The 22,394-nt window shown below is 37.3% G+C and overlaps 1 long non-coding RNA gene across 1 annotated transcript; it reads left to right on the top strand.

Annotated features, from left to right (window-relative positions):
* Positions 1–5,044: 5,044 nt before the first annotated feature.
* Positions 5,045–18,816, top strand: LOC129006251 (uncharacterized). The gene is made up of 4 exons (XR_008491960.1): positions 5,045–5,175; positions 5,946–6,058; positions 15,501–15,577; positions 18,481–18,816. It is a non-coding gene; the product is annotated as an uncharacterized LOC129006251 (long non-coding RNA).
* Positions 18,817–22,394: the final 3,578 nt, after the last annotated feature.

The following is a 22,394-nucleotide window of genomic DNA, read 5'->3' on the forward strand; positions in this document are numbered from 1 at the left end:
CTTAGCCATTGTGAATTCTGTAAACTTTTGACAGAAAAAGTTGAATACACTAAATTGTTCTACCATCTATACAGGCAATTTGATGGCTTAAGCAGAGGCAAAGTTTTATTGTGGATTTTTTTTAGCTTGAAGCCAAAACTGAAACTTGTCTAAACAAGAACTGCCCTTGATCAATATTACTGAACACCAAATGTTTTGGGAAATTAGCTTTTGCTGCACACTTGATTATGTTTCTTGATTAACTCAACCCCAAATTACAATGGAAAACTGAGCTTATATGTGAAACTTATACTACAATAAAGTCATTTCAACAATAAACATTGTTTGCATCGTGATGTCACCCTGCTTCATACATTTCTTGTGCTATCAAAAGTTAAAACAAGAAGTGAGATCTTTATTTCTACACAAATTTGCATAGAATATATTTTCTGAGCTGAAACTAGAGTTTCAGCGCATATTTTGGCCTCAATGAAAGTGCAAAGAGAATTTCCATAATTTACAACCTACTTAGGTGTGAAATTGAGAAATGTTCACCTAATGTTCAATTGGGACAGATTAATATGCAATGTAAAGCCATGCCAAAACACCAATATCAAGCAGGAATCTAGAATTTTATCAATGCCCTGAAATTGATGCCTATGCTCAATTAAGATCGTATGCTTATCAAATGATATCAGTATTTGGCTGTAAATATCTGCATGAAGACATTTTCAAAGATAAAATATGTAAAATCTTATTACAGATCACTATTAACTGATGAACATTTCCAACAGATTTTGATTATAGAGAACATTAACTCTGAACTCCAGTTAACATGTTATCTCCTTCAAAAATAATTCCATTCTTCACATTAGTGGATCTGTATTAGCAAAAAATTGTACTGAAATATTATTACTATAATTAGAGTATTATCCATAAAATTTTGTGGAAATTTATTTCTCCCTTCTTAGGTATGTACATAAGAAGGGAGAAATGTACATATATAAGAAGACATAAATAAATAAATTTCCACAAAATTTATTTTGTCTGTTCAACAATTTAACAACAAATTTTGTCAATCAACAAATTGATTTCGTTTTTGAGGTTTCATCTTTAAAACAATGGCTAATACATAAATGGACACCTTGAGCAAGCTTTGGAAGGGCCAGTATAAGAGGCTGCCCATTGAGTGGATTATTCTGTTGACTTCATTATGGACAGTCTTCACAAAGCAGATGTCCTGTGCTTCTGTTTCTAGTGGTTTATCTATAAACTACTCCTATAGACCACCTTGTTATCCTATTTCATTTTTTTCTAGTTTTTTGCTAGATTTGCAACCTTAATAAGTTGCCACTACTCATGCATCAGATACATGTGTCAAGCCATGTCTTATTTTACATGAAATAGAACCATATACTGACCTAATATAAGCACATAGGAGGGTTTTCTTTCACTGCTGCTTCCAGGGACCCTCTTAATTAACACCATCTTTTGCTTGGTGCCTGTAAACAGTGCAGATCCAAATGCAACACAGAGCTACAAATCCCTTAACAAGTCATAGAAAACTCACCGCAAGGTAAGAGATGTGTTGAAAGAGAGCCAGAAAGGTGGCAGGAGCAAGTACCAAGACCATCAGAGCCATCTGTGCTCTGTTTGGATCTCTGGTAAATGTATTTCCATTCTGCAATTAAATTCTCCTATAAACATTCAATTTTATGGTTCAGCGGACTAGGTAACATCCAGATAAAGATAGATAGCTCAAGTCATATAATCAGTGGGGTTGCATGGCCAGCAGCTATGAGCTTCCCAAGAGGTTTGGTTAGCATAATATTGTCCATGTAAGGGACCAGCATGATGTCCTGCAGGACAATAAGACAATCAGTGCCTCTTCAGAGTAAACTGTGACACAGGGTAAGAGAGTTCACCAAGTTTTAAGGAAAGACAATGAAAGAAATATTGTTCCATTCTCTAGAAAGTTAACCGCTTCTGATAACCTTTGTTAAAAGTGACATGGGAGATAAAGCAACCAAGTAACTGTACATCTATTGCCATAGTCTATGTTGAATTCTTTAAATTAAGACTACAAATAGAATTATAGCTGCAATGGGAAACATCAGCTGATAACGATTTTTCATGATCATTCCCCCAAATCTTAACGACCTTTTCACTGGACAAATATGGTCAATGGGGCTGCTTTATGAATCACAGTCACTACCTCACTCAATTGTCTGATGGTCACGTAAATCTCAACAGATCCGCCAAGTCTAGGGTATTATGGTTCTATAATGCAGTGAGCAGGGAAGGCGATTTGAGGACCTTCCACTTGGCCCTTTCTAAGACAATCCTCACTCTGTGAGTTATGTCTCACTGCAGTGATTTTGCCAGCTATTAATTGTATCTATTCTCCTAGTATATTTGGGGGCTGGAGAAATGATTGTAGGGTGGGCATGTTGCAAATGTTAGACATGAACTCAGGCCAAAGCTAAACTCGTCCTTTTAACTCCATAAACCCCACAGTGGCATTTATGGTCTAGAGTAATGAGTATCAGTTCAGAAATGATATCTAATAGCTAGAATAGCCACACAATTCATCACATAAACCAGGATGCCTTTTAGAGTGAAGAAGACACTGACTGGACCAATGCTGTGACAATGGGCATACAGAAGGGCCCCCCCGAGCAGCTGCAGCGTGTGGCCACTCTATTGATAGGTAGGCAATCTGGATACATCCCTTTCCTCTGGATGCAGTTATCCTGATAAATGGGTGCAGTTCCCTGTGGCAATATAGTATTAGGTTGGTGCAAAAGTCATTGTGGTTTTGTCATTACTTTCAAGGGCAAAAGCTGCAATGACTTGTGCACCAATTTAATAGAATTTTTGCCAAAAAACCTGTCTCCTTTTCAAGGGAGGAAGTGCTAGTTTTGTTACCTGGATTAGAACTGTAAACTGAATAAGAGCAATCAGAATCCCACACAGGAAGCTAAGGTGCTTCTGCGCACTAAACAAATAAATAAAGTAAGCAAACACTAACCACAATGAATATTAACAATGCACGTGTGTGTGTGTGTGTGTGTGTGTGTGTGTTTGCCCAAAGTATGCTTCAAGATCTGCCCATATATTTTCCCTCCAGGAGCTCAGTGGTTAATTAGCAATCACTACAGATTTTGAAAGCCAGAACAGTCTGAATACCGCTGTATCAGCATGGCTTATTGTAGAAATGGAAAATTGTCTGTTGTTTGAGCACCCCCACATTAGCCCCTTCCAATCTCCCTCATTATTTCCACTGAGATGAGAATTTAAATCCCACCATAACCTGTGGACTACAGAGGACAGGTCCCACTACAAAGCTGGATAAGGATGCTGGCGCTCCCCAGTACTGAGGCATTTCTTAATGCTTGTTAAGGGATGGTCCTTCAAGTATTCATTGCAAGGGGGTAAGTTAGGAGAATGGCTGAACAGGTTGTGAACAACGTATCCTTTCTGTCATTCCCAAATCCCTGGATCTTCAGATTCCTTCCATGAAAGCATGCCAGGGGAACATCAGGATTTACACTCCTTCATTGTAAAGCATATTTAGATGCAGGCTTTAATTAATCCATCCAGCAGACGATTGTCATTGCCAAGTACTCAGTAAATTTCCTTTTTTAAGGAAGCTCAAATACATTAAGAAACATGTCCTAATCCAAGTCTTATAGTTCACTCTTGTTGCTCTAACACTTTCTGAGTGAAATCCGATGGATTTTTCCAAATTCTTGCCAAAACAAAATGGCGAGATCCTACAACTCCTTCAATGTTCTCTCTTTTGCCAGATGAATCCTTTTGTTTCTGGGGGAGGGGTGGCTATGTGAAGATCTCAGTCTCTTTGTGGGCCTGAAGACAATGAGGTTTAATGAGTTTTGTTCCTATGACAATCATTAAGTATCTCAGCAATAGTCATTGTAAAGTTTTGAAAAGGAGTTTTGTTCTCCTAGTGGGGAAAGAGCCCGAGGTGGACAATAACATCTGCTAGCAACGGATATTTTGGAATTTCACAGTTTTTAGTATCTTCTATGTCTTCCAAAATGATCCCATTTCATGACTCAGTGACTCAATCCCTCCCAGTCTGTGTCCATAATTTAACCTAATGCCGGGTCTGACCCGCAGACCCTGCCAAACGATGGATGAAAAAACTGTACGCAGACACAGGTTTTTTGCCTGGCCGTGTGGCTAGGGGACTGGGCTGCTCCCAGACACCGAGGAGGGTGCTGTAAAGAGTTAGCAGCCGCAGCCTCGACCAGAGTTAGCAGCCGCAGCCTCGACCAGAGTTAGCAGCCGCAGCCTCGACCAGCCCTGCGGGCATTTATTCAGTACAGATTTAATGTCAAAGGCTTTGAGTCAACACACTTGTGGGTAATTAACATGGTGGCCCCCCCCAACCCCCGCCCCCCACTCTGCGCCAGAGAGCAGTCTTGTGCACAGATGATTAATGGCCTAAGTAAACTAACTTAACTTATCTAGATCAATTTCTTTACATCCCCTTGTTATCTAACCTAAGCTTTCAGGCACCAGATAAGAGAATGTGGCTGCCTTCTGCCAAACCATTTTCTGAAGCTTTTGTAAAACCTCCCGGCCTTCCAAGAAGGTTTGCATTTTTCTACAATTTTTCCCACCACCCTGACTGAACTACTACAACCCAAGATACTAGATGAGTTGATGATCGATGCTGACACCCTATGACACTCACAGTTGAGGTCTGTTACAACTGATCATTGGCCCCACCTGCTTTGCAAGATCAAATATGCCATGGAGACTGCTGCTCGCCCACGTGTGGTGTGCATGGGACATTCATGGTCTTCCATTAACTCTTTCCTTGTGTACATGCTCTCAGGCCTTCTGAAGCTGCCAGCCAATTCTGCAATCTTTACAATCGCTGTTGTCAGCATTGTGATTAATACCGGTCACTTGATCCCTAGACACCTCACCCTTCTATTGTGCTCATTCCTCTGTCACAGTGGAGATGACTTGAAGTAATTGTGTTGTCACCACATGCCCAGGTTTCAATTTGACCCCAGGGAAACAGTTGTTCATGCCCTCCTCACATATGTCAGCATCCCAATTCTTGATGTATGGGAGGGTCTATTTCCAGAGGCAATGTCTGGTAATAGTTATTGTACAAGTCATATTCCCAGCAGAGACAGCACTTTCACTTTTAAGTGGGTAGGTTTAATAAGGAACTATTTTCAAAGTAATGGGCAGGATTTAAAGAAACCAAAAAGTGATAGACCACTCCTCGGGATGGCAAACCCCAGGCCTCCTGACCAGAGTGATGGCCTTAGTTGGAGGAAGTACAATCATCTCATGCTACCCAGCTTGCTGGGTGTGATGGTTAATATTAGGTGTCAACTTGAGTGGATTGAGGGATGCCTTGATGGCTCGTGAAGTGTTGTTTCTGGGTGTGCCTGTGAGGGTGTTGCCAGAGGAGACTGACATGTCAGTCAGTGGACTGAGAGGGGAAGACCTATCCACAATGTGAGTAGGTGCCATCCAATTGGCTGCCAGCGTGGCTGGAACAAAGCAGGGGGCAGAAGGTGGATAAGTTTGCTTGCTAAGTCTTGTGGCTCTCTTTCTTCTTCCCATGCTGGACGCTTGCTTCCTCCCCTGCTGCCCTTGGACATCAGACTCCAGGTTCTTTGGCCCCTGGACTCTGGGACTTGCACCTTTGGCCTCAGACTGAGGGCTGCACCATCAGCCTCCCTGGTTTTGAGGCTTTCAGACTTGTATTGAGCCATGCTATCAGTTTCTCTCTTTTCCCAGCTTGCGGACTGCCTATCCTTATAATGGTGTGAGCCAATTCTCCCTAGTAAACTTCCTCTTATATATACATATATCCTGTTGGTTCTGTCCCTCTGGAGAACCCTGACTAACACAAAGAGGATTTAGGAAACATGGCAAACTCACTCTCCTCCTACCTTCTTCTTTCCTGCAAGGGGCCCATTGATTAAGTCCAACTGAAAGCTAGAAGCATGAGGCATGTGGATGCCATCTGCATAAGTCTGCATCCACGCATCAAGGAAGGAAGAGCGGAACTGGATCTGGAGAGGTAAGAGGTAAATGACAATATTGCTATCCAGTGCAGATGCTTTCTGTATTGCTTGTGACACAAAAACACAGGATTCACCTGATTATTGTGAAAATCTAACACAATTTTAAAAATCATTCAGAAAGTTCTAAAATGAAAGCTCCTTTCCTCCCCTCACCAAGTCCACTCTGAAGAAAGAAAACTTTGTAGAGTTTCTATAATTTAGTTTTTCTGACTCTAACTTTTGATGATATATTTAATCATGTTAGATCAAGTTCATCTGAATCATTCTCCTCATATAATTCTATGAAAATGTGGGTGAAATACCATCATTTGAATACTGCTGAGATTAAATGCATGAAGCTAAGCATATGGGAGGGTGGTGGTGTTAAATGTCAGAACTAAGGAGAAAACTTAAGTCCTGACCATTAATTGTGAGTGCCGAAGCTGTGGTGGTTTTATCAGACTGAGATATGCATCCTAACCTTTAAGAGAATGAGTTTTTAATGCTGAATAGGAACAGAAACAGGGACCTTAAACCACTATGACACGATAATAAGGAGCTGGGACCACTGTATAAAGTCTGGGCTTTGAGAGAACTGCCCATTTCATCCATGTGGATGAGAACAGCTCTGTGCACTGCCCCAGTGAACTGGAGTGAAGCTTTCTCCACCAAGGGCTCTGAATGAGAAAAATCATCTCCCATTATAAGAGCCAGAGTGCATGCTGGACATAAGAATGGCTTCCACATTATACTAACTGGGGTGTGTGGGAATCCCAGCTTGAGAAATTAATGCACAAACTGATTCCAGACGGGGTAATCTTCTGCAGAAAGCTAACAAAGGCCAAATTGTTCCCTAGGGACTTTCTACAATATGAATTGAATGAGGATCCTACATAGGAAAAACAATACTCTAAAGATTCAATCAGGAATAATCATTACAAACTACAAGAGCTGGTGATGTATAATAAGTTAGAATCAGCAGAGACACAAAACAGGAGGATTAGACCCCAATGAATAAGAAAGAACACAATGCAAGCATCTGTTTCTTTTGGGGTGTGCAAGATCAAACACACAATGGAGCTGTGGTCTGAATGGGACATCTATGGTCTTCCATTAGCTCTTTCCTTGTGTACGTGCTCTCATGTCCTCTGAAGCTGCCAGCTGATTCTGTAATTTTTACAATCACTGTTGTCAGAATTGCAATTAGTACTACAGTCACTTGATCGCTAGACAACTCGCCCTCCTCTTGTGCTCATTCCTCTGTCACAGTGGAGACAACTTGAGTAATTGCATTGTCACCACATGCCCCAGTTTCAATTTGATCCCGGAAAGAAAGTTGTTCATACCCTCCTCACATATGGCAGTGACCCAATTCTAGACATAGGTGAGGGTCCTAAACAGGAGAATTAGGACCCCAAGAAAATAAGAAAGATCAAAATGCAAGAGTCTGTTTCTGTTAGGGTGACTATCATTTTCCTGGACATGACTTTTCCAGGAGGTGTCTGTGGGGTGAGTCACACTTACTGTTCATGCCCTCAGATCAAAGCTCTTTCTCCTGTTTATTTGATCCAGGCACCTCTACATAGACCCCTCTACTTCTGCCCTTCGGAATCTCTTCTGCTTCTGAAGGGCGTCTTCTGCCACTATGCTCCATTACTTTCTCCCAGGCCACAGTCATTAAGGGGCACAACCTCATTAACCCACTTTTAAAAGGCGTTCAAATTTTCTGGCCCCCTTGTGAGACCTGCCACCTGCATTCCCTGGACTTGCTCCCACCCAGGATTTCTGCATTTTATCTTTTCACCTCCTACCCCCAGTGCCTGGGGAAGTGTGAGGATAGTTTTGAGCACTACCATGGCTAGGAGGTTTCCAGAATTCCTACTCTTTCTGGCACTCCAATGGCTGCTTCCCATCATTATTTCTTGACAGATTCTGCCTCATTTTCATCAGCACTTATGCATAATTTGGAATTTTTAGTGACATCTCTTCCATTGTTTCACTGATAATATCTTTTTCTTCTTACTTTTTTCTGACAACTTACTTGCTTGATAAATGATCAAATTTATGACTAAATACCTATATTTACCACTGCCTCCTTACAGATATCAGCTCTCGATCTTGCTCTTGCAAATCTAACCTCATTTAGCTACAGAGGTGATGATTATGTGACTCACTTTGTGGAAAACAGAAAAGAATAAAAAGAGAAAGGAAGTAGCTAATACAGCTAGATAAATTACGTTCATATAAAAACATTTGATTTTGAAATTACAAACTGGGTCAAAGTGTCAATTTTATCCTTCTATTTGTTATGTTATCTCTTACAATTTTCACGATTGACCCTCCTTCATTCATCCTCTGGAATGGAAAGAAGAAAGAACATGTGAATAAAACATAATGATCCAACTGCAGGGAGGCTGACACCACTGTCTTTGATTCAATCAAGTGACTTTTAGAAGAAACTCACCTCTTAGGACCACATGGATATATCCAGTTTCTTAAACTGAAGAAAAGTTTGCTGTGTCAGAAAATGGAAAAGACAATTTAATATGCAGATATATAAAACCATACATTGACAAGAAACAAGTCAAACTCAATGAAACATCTATACCTAGGGTTACTCAGGGAATACTATTATTGGCTTAAAGAAAGAAGTCTTTCACAACACCATGTATTGTTAGAATTTTTTTAAAAGGTAAAAAGATTCCTGGGAAGTCTCAATGCAGTTTGATAAATAAAGAATCAAAAGGAGTAATTGCATTACCGATTAGCTTCTATTTAGAATGCAGTTTGCAGAGTTACTTAAGGTTTTGGAAGTAGACAATGTTATTTTGATGACAGGCTGAAGAACAAGACAGTCTTAAGGATTTGAACTTTGTAGGAAAGGAAATTGATTTTTAAGAATCAAGGTGATCAAAGGATCTGACAATTTGGAAAGCAATACATTTTTCATGAAGAAGCAACATAATATGAGAAATTTAGAAGGATATGAGAATAAGTATTCAGGAATTCAGGAAAAAATTAAGAAAGAAGTCTCTAAATAAATAGAATATTTAGAGTTTAAGAGAGAGTAATTGTGCAATAGATGAATAAATTAAAAAATGGAGAATAACACATGGGAGATAAGTAAAGGAAATAAATCTGATAACATGTTTTGTTATATTAAGTGACTGTGTTCTGCCATTCCTTATGCTGTTAGCATATACCTCAGGAGAATGTCAAGCTGAGTATCTTTGTGTTATGCAGAAAAAATATGTGCTTCCCAATGCAAGCATGTTAATGAATAAATTACTACTATGTACAGATATATTTTATAGGAAGTCACTGGAAGATCTCAGTGCTTGTTTGGGCTACAAAACATTTCTTTTGATTCCATATAAAACCTTCAGAGTATAATATATCTATGCTAATATTTTCCTTAAAAATCAGTGATGTGGCTTGTTGATTTTTATCACATTTTATACTGTACTTCAAGAATGAATTCTGTAATGTGAGTCCTCCTGTGTTAATATCAAAGAAAGATGAAAATACTTTACTGTTCCAATTCTGCATCTCAGACATGTCTTCCAAAAATAGATCTCAGGGTCAAAATACCACTAACTATCTAGTTCTCTTTCAAACAAACAAACAAATAGCACCATATTCTAGAGAAATAGATGCCTTAGAGTTATCTCAGGAAACTGAGCTAGAAGCGAGGAATAATATACATCACATTTAAAATTCATTAGCCTCTTTAAATGAAACAACTGGGTTCTGGAAAAGACATATGCTTGTCAACTCAGCAAGGAACTTGTTGCAGTATAAAAGGAGATTGCTTGAATTTTTAAGTTAAACTTATGAACTATATTACCAATATATTTGATGGTTACAATTGGGTTCAAATGCACATTCTGCCACAGCTATAAGGAAAAACAATGCAAGAGAAAGGAAAACCTTTCATTTAAAATTTTTGCTTGACTAGAAATAGTGTATCTGTTGACTTAAGGGCTAAAAATGGTTTGTTAAACTACAGCCATGCATCACTTCATGATGGGTATACGTTCCTAAAAATGCATTGTTAGGTGATTGCATCACTGTGTGAACATCATAGAGTGCACTTTAATGCAAACCTAGATGGTAGAGCCTACTACACACCTAGGCTATATGGCATAGCCTATTGCTCCTGGGCTACAAACATGTACAGAATGTTACTGTACTAAATACTGCAGTCCATTGTAATACAATGGTGAGTATTTGTCTATCTAAACATATTTAAACATAGAAAAGGTAAAGTACAAAATACAGCATTATTATATAATCTTACAGGACAGCCATTGCCTATGTGGTCCATTGTTGATGAAACATCCTTATGTGGCGTGTCGCCATTTATGTACATTTATGCCAGACTCCATTCCAGAATGAACGTAGCTTAAATTTCAGATCTACTTGTCTAGCATTATCTCTAATTAATTTTCCTCATGCACGCTATTATTTGCCCAACCTACACCACTTACCCAGCTTAGAGCACATTCTGCATTCCGTAGCCTCCGTGGATTGCTCATCTTGTTCCCGCTGCCTGGACCGCTCATCTTTCCTTCATTGCTCTGCCCATTAGCACTCAAGGCTAAGTAGACTTTATGGTCCACCTGGTGGAAACCTCACTTCCCCCTTGAAGTCTTCATGGATAATCCCTAGAAGCAAATATCTTCTTCTATTTCGGGCTCCCATTTCATATCATTTGAATTTGTTAAACAGATGATTAATTTTTGCTTGTTTTATAGGATATTGTGGGCATCTTATTTCCTATGCCAATTGGCATGATATTTCATGGAAACAGTTTAGCCTTAGTCATCTTTATTTCTGCTACAGGCACACAGAGAAAAGATCGCACATGGTAGGCACTCAGTCGATAATTGTTGAATTGGTGAAGGTCACCCCTTTGTCAAGAATAGAATCAATACAAATATCAGAATTTTCAAACTCTTATACCAGAACTGCTCCATAACATAGGTTTTTACATTTTTGGTTGATTAAATCTTATGTGTATATATACGCACATATATATACCTAAACACAAATATATATGCACAATATATAGTTACATACATACATATATGTACATATATATGCATATATTTTTTAATATAGGTATATATTTATATTTTACTATATTTATAAAATATATGCATATATTAAATATAAATATATATACACATATATTTAACATAAATATATATATACACATATATTTAACATAAATATATACACATATATTTAACATAAATATATACACACATAAACTATATGTAAATATTTATATAAACATACATATATATTTAAACTACATGAATATTTAGTGGGAACAATACATTTTGCTGCCATAAGGAAAAAAATAAAAAACTCATTTATGCTTCTTTACTCACACTGATGAAGACTATATATAGTCTCTCTTTCTTTCTAAATGTTGCAAAGAAAGCACCCACAGAATATAGCATTTTTATAGCTTGAAACTTGAGATTGTGTTAATTAGAGGAAATAAGAATTATCAAGACTTTGTATTTTAATAGCATTTACTTTATTAGTGTATCATTTTTCTCAACAATAAATTAACAAGCAGAGAGGGAGGCAGAACCCTCTAGAAATAAAATATAAATTAGAACAGCAGAAAGAAAGGGAGAAAATGGGAGTGGAGAAAAAATAAAGAGATCAACAATGCAATATATAAATTTTGAAATATCTTGAGTGAATACTAAAATATCAAGAATAAAATAATCCGGACTAATAGCCACTCTGGGGATCTTCTCCTTTCAAACTTTTGAAATGTTTTATCATAGCAAAATGGTTCCCTTAATTGCCAAGAGATAATGATAATTACAAATATTCAAGAATTTTATTATTAAGAGTAATGATCACATAAGTTTAATGCAAGGCCAACAGCAAAGTCTCAGGGACTTTGCTCTCTTGTCTTGATAAAATTAGATTTTTCTGAATCATGTGAGGCACCTGATGCCTGACACATCACTGAGTCCTGACACAATGAAAAGAGTTCTTATTCACCTGTTTAAATGCAGACAAATAGTAAAATGCGAAATTCGAGGTGCGAGGAAAGTCTGGAAGAAAAGCACTTCTTTCTCTTTACTTTGAAAAGGCGGTGCACTTAGAAAATAAAAAAAAAATAGGTGCTTTGTAGGAAAAGGCGTGCTGTGGAGACTACATTATCGGTATTCATAGAACTTCTTTAGTGGATTCGCTTCAAGTAGTTGTGAAATTGAGCTCATGCTTCAAGGTAGCGAGCAGTATGTGCTAAACCATTGATTTGTGCCTAATGGCAGTTGGATTCTCATGGAGGCAACTTTTCTCACCTCCTCCCTCTTTCTTTCAATTCTGAATGTCTGGAGCTTCCACACATAAGGGGTTGGAGGGAACTGCCCTTACTCCAGACCCTTGGTAGTGGACTCTTCCTACAGCAACATATAAGACGCTTATGGCCCAGGTGTTCAGATGCAACACAAGAGAAGTCTTGTCTTAGTTTTCTGCATCAGATTTATATAATTGTAGTGAAAATATTTTTACAATTAAAATAGTTGAGGCGAACCATTAATCAATACAGTATGGAAGCTACTATTCACCCTGACATTTCATCGTGTTTTACTTTGCAGTGCATTCTTCTCACCCAGCTTTGTCATTTGTTAATCATAAAACCCTGATAGACAAGTATTGATCCTCACCTTTGGCAGATTAGAAAAGTGAGCCTTAGAGAGGACTGGACAGTACAAATGGAAATAGATTATCAGGAATCCAGCCACCATTCAAACTTAGGGGTCCTGATCTAGGGTTTTTTTCTACTACATTATGGCTTTGGAGTTATTTGATTAATGTGACTAATGAAAATATGAAGTCCAGGTAGTTGTGGGCATGTTGAATTTTCCCTTTTTCTCTTTTCTACTCTTAACAAAATGCACTCTATTTTCTATGCAGTGGCAGGAAAAAAAATTTTGGAAAATGCAAGTAAATTGTACTGCTATTCCCACTTCTTTCTCCGTCATGCTTATAGAATTAAAAATTCCTAACAGGTTTAGCCTCAGCTAGATATTATACACAAACATATGGTATATTATGTAATATATATACATATATAATGTACATGTATATTATATATCTATATGATATATAATATATATTTCATTATATATACATACATATTTCATTGCATCAGGACCCAGTTGTGTCATACATCAGGTGCCTCACATGCTTAAAAATAATCTATATATTTTATATATTATTTATATATTACATATTGCATATGTTGCATATATTATGTATATTTATATCATGTATAATATATCATACATTATTTTTATATATTATTCATATACAATATATGTATATACAGATATACAACTATACATATTACAGCTAATGTATTGTATTGTGATATGTGTATAGTATATATACATACATAATATATAACATATACATATTATATTATAGATAATATATTGTATTATGTATACAGAATATATACATAATATATAATACATAATTTATTTATATAAATATACATAATACATAATACATACTATATAATATATAATATACATAATATATAATATATGTATGTACATATATACAATATATACATATTATAGAGAATATATTATATTATACATCATATAGCATATGATGTACAATACAGTAATATATTATTATATATAAATAGATAATTTATTTATCTATTTATACAAAACATATACATATTTATGCCAGAGGCTGCAATTTGTTGAATTTCTGTGTGAGTGAAAAATCAGACCTTGGCAATGACCTTGAGCAGTAGGATATAAATAACTCTCACATGCTTAGCATTCCAATAATGGAACACTAGGCATAAATGCATAAGACTAACCCACCTACTTATGTGGGTTAGTCTTATTGTGTTATTCATATTATAGGGAATCCACTTTTTATGTACAACCATGATTGTATAGTATGTATATATTATATATATTATTCCTATAATATAATGTATAATATGTATTTTATATATATATATTATTCTTACAAGGCTATGTGTTTAATTTTATTCCATAACAATGAGAAGTTAACTACGACACTTATTTTACAGGTAAGAAAATGGAACTGAAGTAATTTAGCTCATTTGCAAAGATCACGTAATTAGTAACTGAGGCGGGTAATTTGGCTCCCAAGTTGGTTTATTTGTTTGTTTCAGAACATCATGCTTATGTAGTCTGTCCCCCGTGTTTCTCCAGGTAACTACTATGCAGTTTTCTCCTAGTTTATGACCCTCCAGAGAATGCCCTTTAGCTCTGTAGAGCCCCAGTGTATAAGGCAATTGCATGATATTCTAAAGAGCTTTGCTTGCAGGAAATCACCTTTCTCTATTCTATGTTTTGTGTCCTTATATTTCCTTCAAATACAGTATCTGACATAGTTATTAAGAAAAAACTCCTTAAGCTGAATCATACTAGGTGTGGATAATGTGTTATTATTCTTATGACAGGGAATTCGTTTTTTATGTACAACTATTATTGGAGAATTTTGGACAAATGCTTAAGGCAGAAGGGCCCTCAATTTGTATGGCTGCATTTTTCTTCATGTGTTAAAATTGTTCTTTCTCCACATTTTAACTGGTGGGTACTTGAGTCACTCATTTTGATGGGCCTCAAAGGAGAGGCAGGGAGGGACTTGTGCTGGAGACTGAATCTAAGAAAGTCTAGTGAGGTAGAAGCTACAGTGTTAGTTTTTTGAGGACAACAAAAAACTGAGTTGGAGCAGGGCAAGTCTCGCCCAGGTTACAAGTTCAAAAGGCATAAGCAGACTTGAAAATAGGGAAAATAGAGTAGGTAGAAATAGAAAAGAATAATAGCATGGTTTTAAACACTGTTAGCAGCTTCCTAGGGAGTTTCTGAGACAGGAGTGGTAATATCGACGACTTGCATTTATTAGTTAGTTTGCATTTATTGAAAGAAGGTTAAGAATACAACATATGGCTTGTATAGAGCCTGCTAAATGCTGTAATGAAATATATATATTCTAAGTGGGATTTAAAAAATTTGATTAAAACTGGAGATTCTAGTGATCTTAGGAAAATTGTTTCCCTAATATCAATGTATCCATCGTACATTCTTAGACAAAAAGTGAGTTAGCTTTGGCATATTTAGACAGAGAGTAACAAAGATAGGGTGAATTGAATAGAGAAAATAAAAGGAATGTACTCCAATATTTAGATTTGTGTCTTTCAAAGATTATTTCTCTATGAATTATTTGTGTGTCTGTTGATGGCGAATGTGTCATTGGAAGCACTGGGATTTCTTTCATGATGGTTTCTTTTCTAAAAAGTAAAATACAACCATCAGCCATGGAGACCATCTTCACCCCTCCACTAAAGTGATAAAGTCATATTAGACTGATGGTAAGTTTTTACTTGACAGGAATGAAATTTTGTAATTTCTTTTATATTTTCAGGAGAGAGATACAAATTACATTAAAAGCCCAGAGAAAAGAGTCACTATCATCCAGCTACATGAACAGAGCATTCTCAGGTAAAATCAGTGTAAGTTTCTAAACAAAAGATATTGACCAAAAGCAGTGATAAGTTTCTTTATGTCTAGAAAGCAATTATGACTTTCATTTGAATAGCATGTTGTCATAAATTATTCTTTGTGTTTGTCCAGGATGCCCCAAGAGCCATACATTAATTTTGGTCTTAGCCCAGGGCAACTGCACATGCAAGTGTTGAACACATGCCGATAGTTTAATACAAAAATCGATGTGTGCTTTTCATAGAAAATATCGGACACATTAGCCAAATCTTTTGCAGAAGTATATATTCTTTTGCAGATTCTTCATTACTTATTAAATCTCCTGTGTTAGCCAGAAGCAAAAGGGAGTAGGAGTTTAGACAACTTTGGCTGCAAGATTTTTCCACAGGTGCATTCACAAGATTGGGAAGCAATTGAACTTTAACAAAAAGAAAATAATTTTATTGTCTAAGATGGAACCCAGTGTTCCTTAGAAATTTTAAGGGGAAGGAAATAGATGTGGGAGGAGAGGATTCAGAGATTCATTGAACAGGGGTGGCATGGCGGGGAGGGAGACAATAAACAAGGAAAATGCAGAAAGTAAGAAAAAGATGAAGGAAAAGGCGCACAAATATCTAGATATATATTACACTTAATATTTCATCTGGTCCACCATTTTCCTCCATTTATTCATTTTACCTTATTATTTGATCAGATTATCATTTTCTTCTTACCTACTAGAGTCACTATCTAGTTATGGCTCATTTGGAGTGAACAGTAAACAGATCTTAATTCTGCCATTTTGTAAAGACCTTAGTCCCTTGAATCTAAACTTCTTCTTACAAAGTCAGTATATATATCCATTTTCGTAGACTGGAGTAAAGCCAGCCTACATTCTCACACATGGAATTTAAGGAAAGAAAGAGTTTCATGAGAAAAGAAATAATCAACACAGCCCAGAGGTCAAGTAAGTCAAGAAGAAAAATACCCACTGCAGTATCTAGATGGTTAAGAATGGAAAACCTTTACCAAATTATTTCAACAGATTTAGTGAGTTTAGAAGCCTTATTTAGTGAATTGACAGTTTATTAAAATTTTGTACACCCAAAACCAAAAAATATCATTAAAAAACAAACAAACAAATTAAAAAATATTTTGTCAGGTCAGGCATGGTGGCTCATATCTGTAATCCCAGCACTTTGGGAGGCCAAGGCAAGTAGATCAGTTGAGGTCTGGGGTTCGAGGCCAGCCTGGCCAACATGGTGAAATCCCATCTCTACCAAAAATACAAAAATTAGCCGGGCATGGTAGAGCACACCTCTAGTCCCAGCTACTCTGGAGGCTGAGGCATGAGAATCACTTGAACCCAGGAGGCGGAGGCTGCTGTGAGGCTGAGATTGCCCCACTGCACGCCAGCCTGGATGACAGAGTAAGACTCTGTCTCAAAAAAAAAAAAAAAATTGTCACAAAATACGTAAGCAAATAACAAATTGTAAATAGTATCTGTTAGCAGCAGAAGATTTCCGAGTCATGTGGCACCAACGTATGTTTGTGATGGTGAATCCCTACGAGTCTGCATGCAGCCTCAATTCTTGCCCCCTCGGAAGAAGGAATTTGACTGAGGGGCATAAGGCAGAGAGATTGAGGCAAGTTTTACAGCAAGAGTCAAAGTTTACTAAAAACCTTTAGAGCAGGAATGAAAGGAAGTAAAGTACACTTGGAAGGGGACCAAGAGGGCGACTTGAGAGAGCAAGTGCCCAGTTTGACCTTTTGACTTGGGGTTTTATAGGCATGCTTCTGGGGTCTTGCATCCCTTTTCCCCTGATTCTTTCCTTGGGGTGGGCTGTCTGCATGCGCAGTGGCCTGCTAGCCCTCGGGAGGTGAACATGCCCAGTGTGTTTACTGGAGTTGTACGCATGCTCATTTAAGGCTTTCTTCCCTTCCCAGCTGAATGTTCCTAAGCAGCTCCTATACCAGTTAAACTCCACCATTTTGTCTCTTAATGCACATAGTTGAGCCCACCTACCCAACTCCTGAATCTTCTCAGGAAGCTGCTTATCACTAGCTTCAGGTGTTTTCTATTTGTTGGGGGCCTGCCTTTCCCTGGCACTGGCTGTGACCAATTATTATTTTACAGAGACAATTAACAACTGCCTGATCATCACCTGATGATCTCCTGACATTCTTGGTGTGGCAAGGGGGAGCCATCTCCAGCCCTGATCATGCTTGACTAGCTACGTACTATAATATATCCATATGTCTTTCATTATTCGATGAGATAAAAGAGAAGGGAATTTAAAATTTTTCTAAGAAGAATTAGGAAAAATGAGAAAATGCACAGGTTAATTTTTACAGGACTGAGAGACAGTTATGGAAATCAAAAGGTATTTGTATCTGTTAATCATTAATAGATTGCCTCTATTTAGACAAATAGGTCTACAGATGAAACACTATATAAACGTATAAAAGATTAAAAATATTAATTTCATTAATATTTTATTAATCAAATATTAATATAATGTAAAGTTTTCTGAGTTGCTCAAATGTAACAATTTATTGAAGACCTGTTGGTTTTAGATACTGTTATGCTAAACCATTCTTGTGACAACATCATACAATTTTGTTTTCTGAGAAAAATGTGGTTCATTTTATCTACACGGGAATGACTGTATTTTATTGCTTGGTTTGCCATTAAACATGCTTTCTTTATGGGCTATCAACTTCCCATTCAGTCTAGGTAGATTTAATTTTCAGCATATATAGGTGGCCTCAGCACTCTAATATTCTGACTTTTCTTCAAAAGGAAACAGGGGCAAATATCGCATTCTCAATATGCCTTGCACTTTGATAAAAATCTTTCAACCTGAAAGATTGAATATACAGACACCAACCAAACTAAATATGACAACACGTCTCTCACCTAGGTAAGAAGCCCAGAAGGCCAAACCCCAAGTTCTGCTTCAGTCATCCCTAAACAGTCAAGACTTAATCAAGGATGACCACCTACCACTTAAGACAAACTAGAAAAAGCCAAATATGCTCTCCAGCCAATCACATAAGATGACCTGTTTCTCCTTAAGCCAACCTCAGCTTCTCCATACCAGCAACCTCCAGCCACAGCATATCTGAAGCCTTCTCTTTCCCCCCAACTCACTATAAATCTTTCCCACACCCCGCTGTGCTTGGAAGCATTGGGCAAACAAAAGTGATGGTGGCCAACTCCCTTGTCATAGCAAGCCCTGAATAAAGATTGTATTCTCAACTGGATGGGCTTCACTTACTTCCACAAATGTATCCTTAAGGCTATCTTAAAAACAAATACATAAACAGGCTGGGGGCAGTGGCTCACGCCTGTAATCCCAGCACTTTGGGAGGCTGAGGCAGGTGGATCAACTGAGGTCAGGAGTTTGAGACCAGCCTGGCCAACATGGTGAAACCCCATCTCTACTAAAAATACAAAAATTAGCTGGGTGTGGTGGTGGGCATTTGTAATCTCAGCTATTTGGGAGGCTGAGGAAGGAGAATCGCTTGAACCCAGGAGGTGGAGGTTGCAGTGTGCTGAGTTTGCGCCATTGCATTCTAGCCTGAGTGAGAGGAGTAAAACTCCATCTCAAAAATAAATAAATAAATAAATAAATAAAAACTTGCTGAAGATAGAATTGCTTCCTCCTACTCCCCTGGTTTCTGTAAGTACAGACTTTTCTCTTCCATTTTGCCATTTTCTTTCTTCAACCTGTGGAAAAGGAACATGTTACATGATTGATGACAATAGAGATTAGTGCCAGTTTCCTATTTAAGTGGACTTCAGCTATCAAAAGTCATAAGCATGGGGCTTTGAGAATGTCTTTTCTTCTTACAGACTAAATCAGAAAGGTAATGACCTTGGTTAGTAGGCTTGTGTCTTAATCAGCTCAGACTACTATAAGGTGTCACAGACTGGGTGACTTACTAAACAACAGGAATTTATCTCTCACTCTTCTGGATGCTGGAAGTCCCAAGATCAGGGTGCCAGCCTGGTTATGGTCAGGTTCTGGTAAGGGCTGTCATCAGGTTGCAGGTGGACAAGTTCTTGTTATATCCTCACAAGCAGGAAAGAGGACCAGGTAGTTCTCCGGGGTCTCTATCATGTAGATACTAATCCCATTCATGAAGGCTCCACCCTCATGACCTGATCATCTCTCAAAGACCTCACCTCCTAATACATTTACATTAGGGGTTAGGATTTCCACATAGGAATTTGGGAGGAGGACACAAACATTCAGTCCATCACAATCTACAAACTCCAAATTTCCTTGGTGCAAGCATTCAGTGAGTGCTAACTGGAGGGTAAGGGTGTCTTTAAACCTAGAATTCATAAGCAAGTATAGAAGTGTTTTTGGATTCTATCTGCCTAATCATTTGGATGTAGGGAAGATTTTGAGATACATATAAGCACCAGCAACGGGTCCCCCTATTTCATTTTGTTCTATTTTCTGACATTTAAAAAAAAAAGAGAGAGAGAGATGACTTCATCCTTCTCTGCTTCACAGAACAGAATTCTGACCATTATAAATCCTGTTGGGTTCATAAGAAGTTTCAGTTTTGTTGAATAAGCTCTGTTATTCATTTTTTTCTCCCAAATGCTTTGATTTTTAAAAATGTGTTCTCCACCATCCTGGATATGGATGTGATGATGGCTGTACAGCAACGTGAATCTGCTTGATGTCACTGAAGTGTACACTCAAAAAGGGTTAAAATAGTAAATTTTATGTTGTATTAATTTTCTACAATAAAAATATTTAAAAAATCCAAAAAAAAATGTGTTCTCACTTTTTTATTCTTTGTAATTTTACAAATTTATAAATTTTGCATTTTCAGTGTGTGGGTGTATGCAAATGAGCTTAATATGCTTCTGTTAATTTTCACACTGTTTGCTGCTGTGTTCCTGCTAGGCTGCTAAAACCAGCTTGGGAAAATGTCATTGCTGTTACCTGGGTATTAAGGAAATTATTATTTTTGTCATTCTCTTGTAAGAAAAATAGTCATGTTTTAACAAAACAATAACATGTCTTGTGTTATTTTACTTTAGACCACTGGGTTAGCATGGATGTGCTCAGAGGAACACCAAGCCCATGAGTCCAGCGATGCTCCAGGGACCAGGCAGTGGGGTCTGGGTGTGTGGATAAAAATGTCAAGCCCATGACAGGCATCTTCATATGAGAACAGATTTTTTTACTTTGTCTGAGACTTGAGGACATTTTTGTTCTTTCTCATATTTAATCCCTTTAATATTGATTCATTGGATTGATTGATCCAGTTTCTGGAAATATATCTCATGATGTATGGAATGACGAGGCAAAAAACAAAGGGAAGATGATTTATTTGCATGTCAGGCTAATTTGAGAGTTCTCTCCTAAGTGAGGGGAGTGCTTACAAATGATGCCAAAGGTGTAAGTTGCCGGTGAATTTTGCTGTATGATTATGGGAGCATGTTCCTAATGTTCTCACAGTTTTTTTTCCCCAGAAACCAAACAAAAAGAAATAATGAGGGAAGCAAAAGTATATTTTTAGTGAGACTCTGAGTTGGAGAAAATCTACAAATTTCAAATAATATATGACTACTGCCATAAACCTCTGAGGCCAGGAAACCCCATGTGGGAAGCAGTGACAGTCCTGCCAGGAAGGAGTGGGAGTCACGAGGGGGCGTAGAGGGTGCAAATTTGTTTGTTTCTATGGAACAAATGCTTAACTAGTGCTTATTATGTTCCTGGGATTTTTCTAAGTGACTTACAAATATGACCTCATTTAAACCTCATAACAACCCTATCAGGTACTATCTTATCTACATATTACAGGTAAACAAAAGGTGAAGTACAGAGAGTCAATGGCGATCACAGAAACTGACAATGAAGATTCCCTTTAAATGAGAGGGCACATGGACAAAACCAATGAATGTGGAGAGAGAAAAGGTATAGAAAGTGCCCAGAGAAACCCAGAGTTGTGCCTGCAGAAAGTACACTTTGTAAGGATATGCAAGTTACCTAGGTAAGCAGTTACTGTGCCTGGGTAGCAAGGGCTACAGAAGCCATGTGGCTGTACCAGCTGCCAAAGTTCTCCTGAGTCTGGTAGGTTCTGGGAGTCAGAAGAGAGGAGGAAGTTACACAAAGCAGGTGCAACTATGAGTGGAGAGTTCCTTGCTGTAGCAACAAATTCCTGACCCCTCTCTTCTCCAAAGGACGTGTCTGAAAATAGTTTTCTAAAAATCTAGTTCATTCAGAATTAAGCAGTGAAACAAGAAAAAAATAAGCACAGTACAATAAAATTGTAAAAGAAAAGTTAAATTGAGCTCAAAAACTCTAAATCTACTATCAGTAGACCCACAATAGATGAATACTGTTACCAAAATTTCAGTATGAAATAAAGAAAAAACTTTAATGAAGCAATCAAACATATACATAAAAGAACAAAAGTTAAAGACCAGATAACAAGAAAAAGGAGAAAACCAAAAACCAAAAACCAAACCAAAACAAAACAAAAATCTCAGGGAAGGAATTAAAAAAATAACAGTTTACAAATAAAGATGAAATAACAAGCATAGAATGGAATAGACATCATAGGTTTGTTGAGTAAAGGAACAAATGAAGGAAACATAACAACAACAAAAAAAAGAACTAGAGAAAGTGTTATAGATAACGAGCACCCAAAGGAGGAATTCTCCCCCAATTATAGTTTAAATTGTATTTAAACTACAAAAACTTACAAAAAGAGGTTGATAAGCAAAATTAAAAACCAGTTTGTAAAATTTTAAGCAAAATTGAATGACAAACATTGGAACGATACCTATAAGAAAATCAAGGAA

The sequence above is a fragment of the Pongo pygmaeus genome, chromosome 8 (assembly GCF_028885625.2).
Source record: "Pongo pygmaeus isolate AG05252 chromosome 8, NHGRI_mPonPyg2-v2.0_pri, whole genome shotgun sequence".
NCBI classification, from domain to species: Eukaryota; Metazoa; Chordata; class Mammalia; order Primates; family Hominidae; genus Pongo; species Pongo pygmaeus.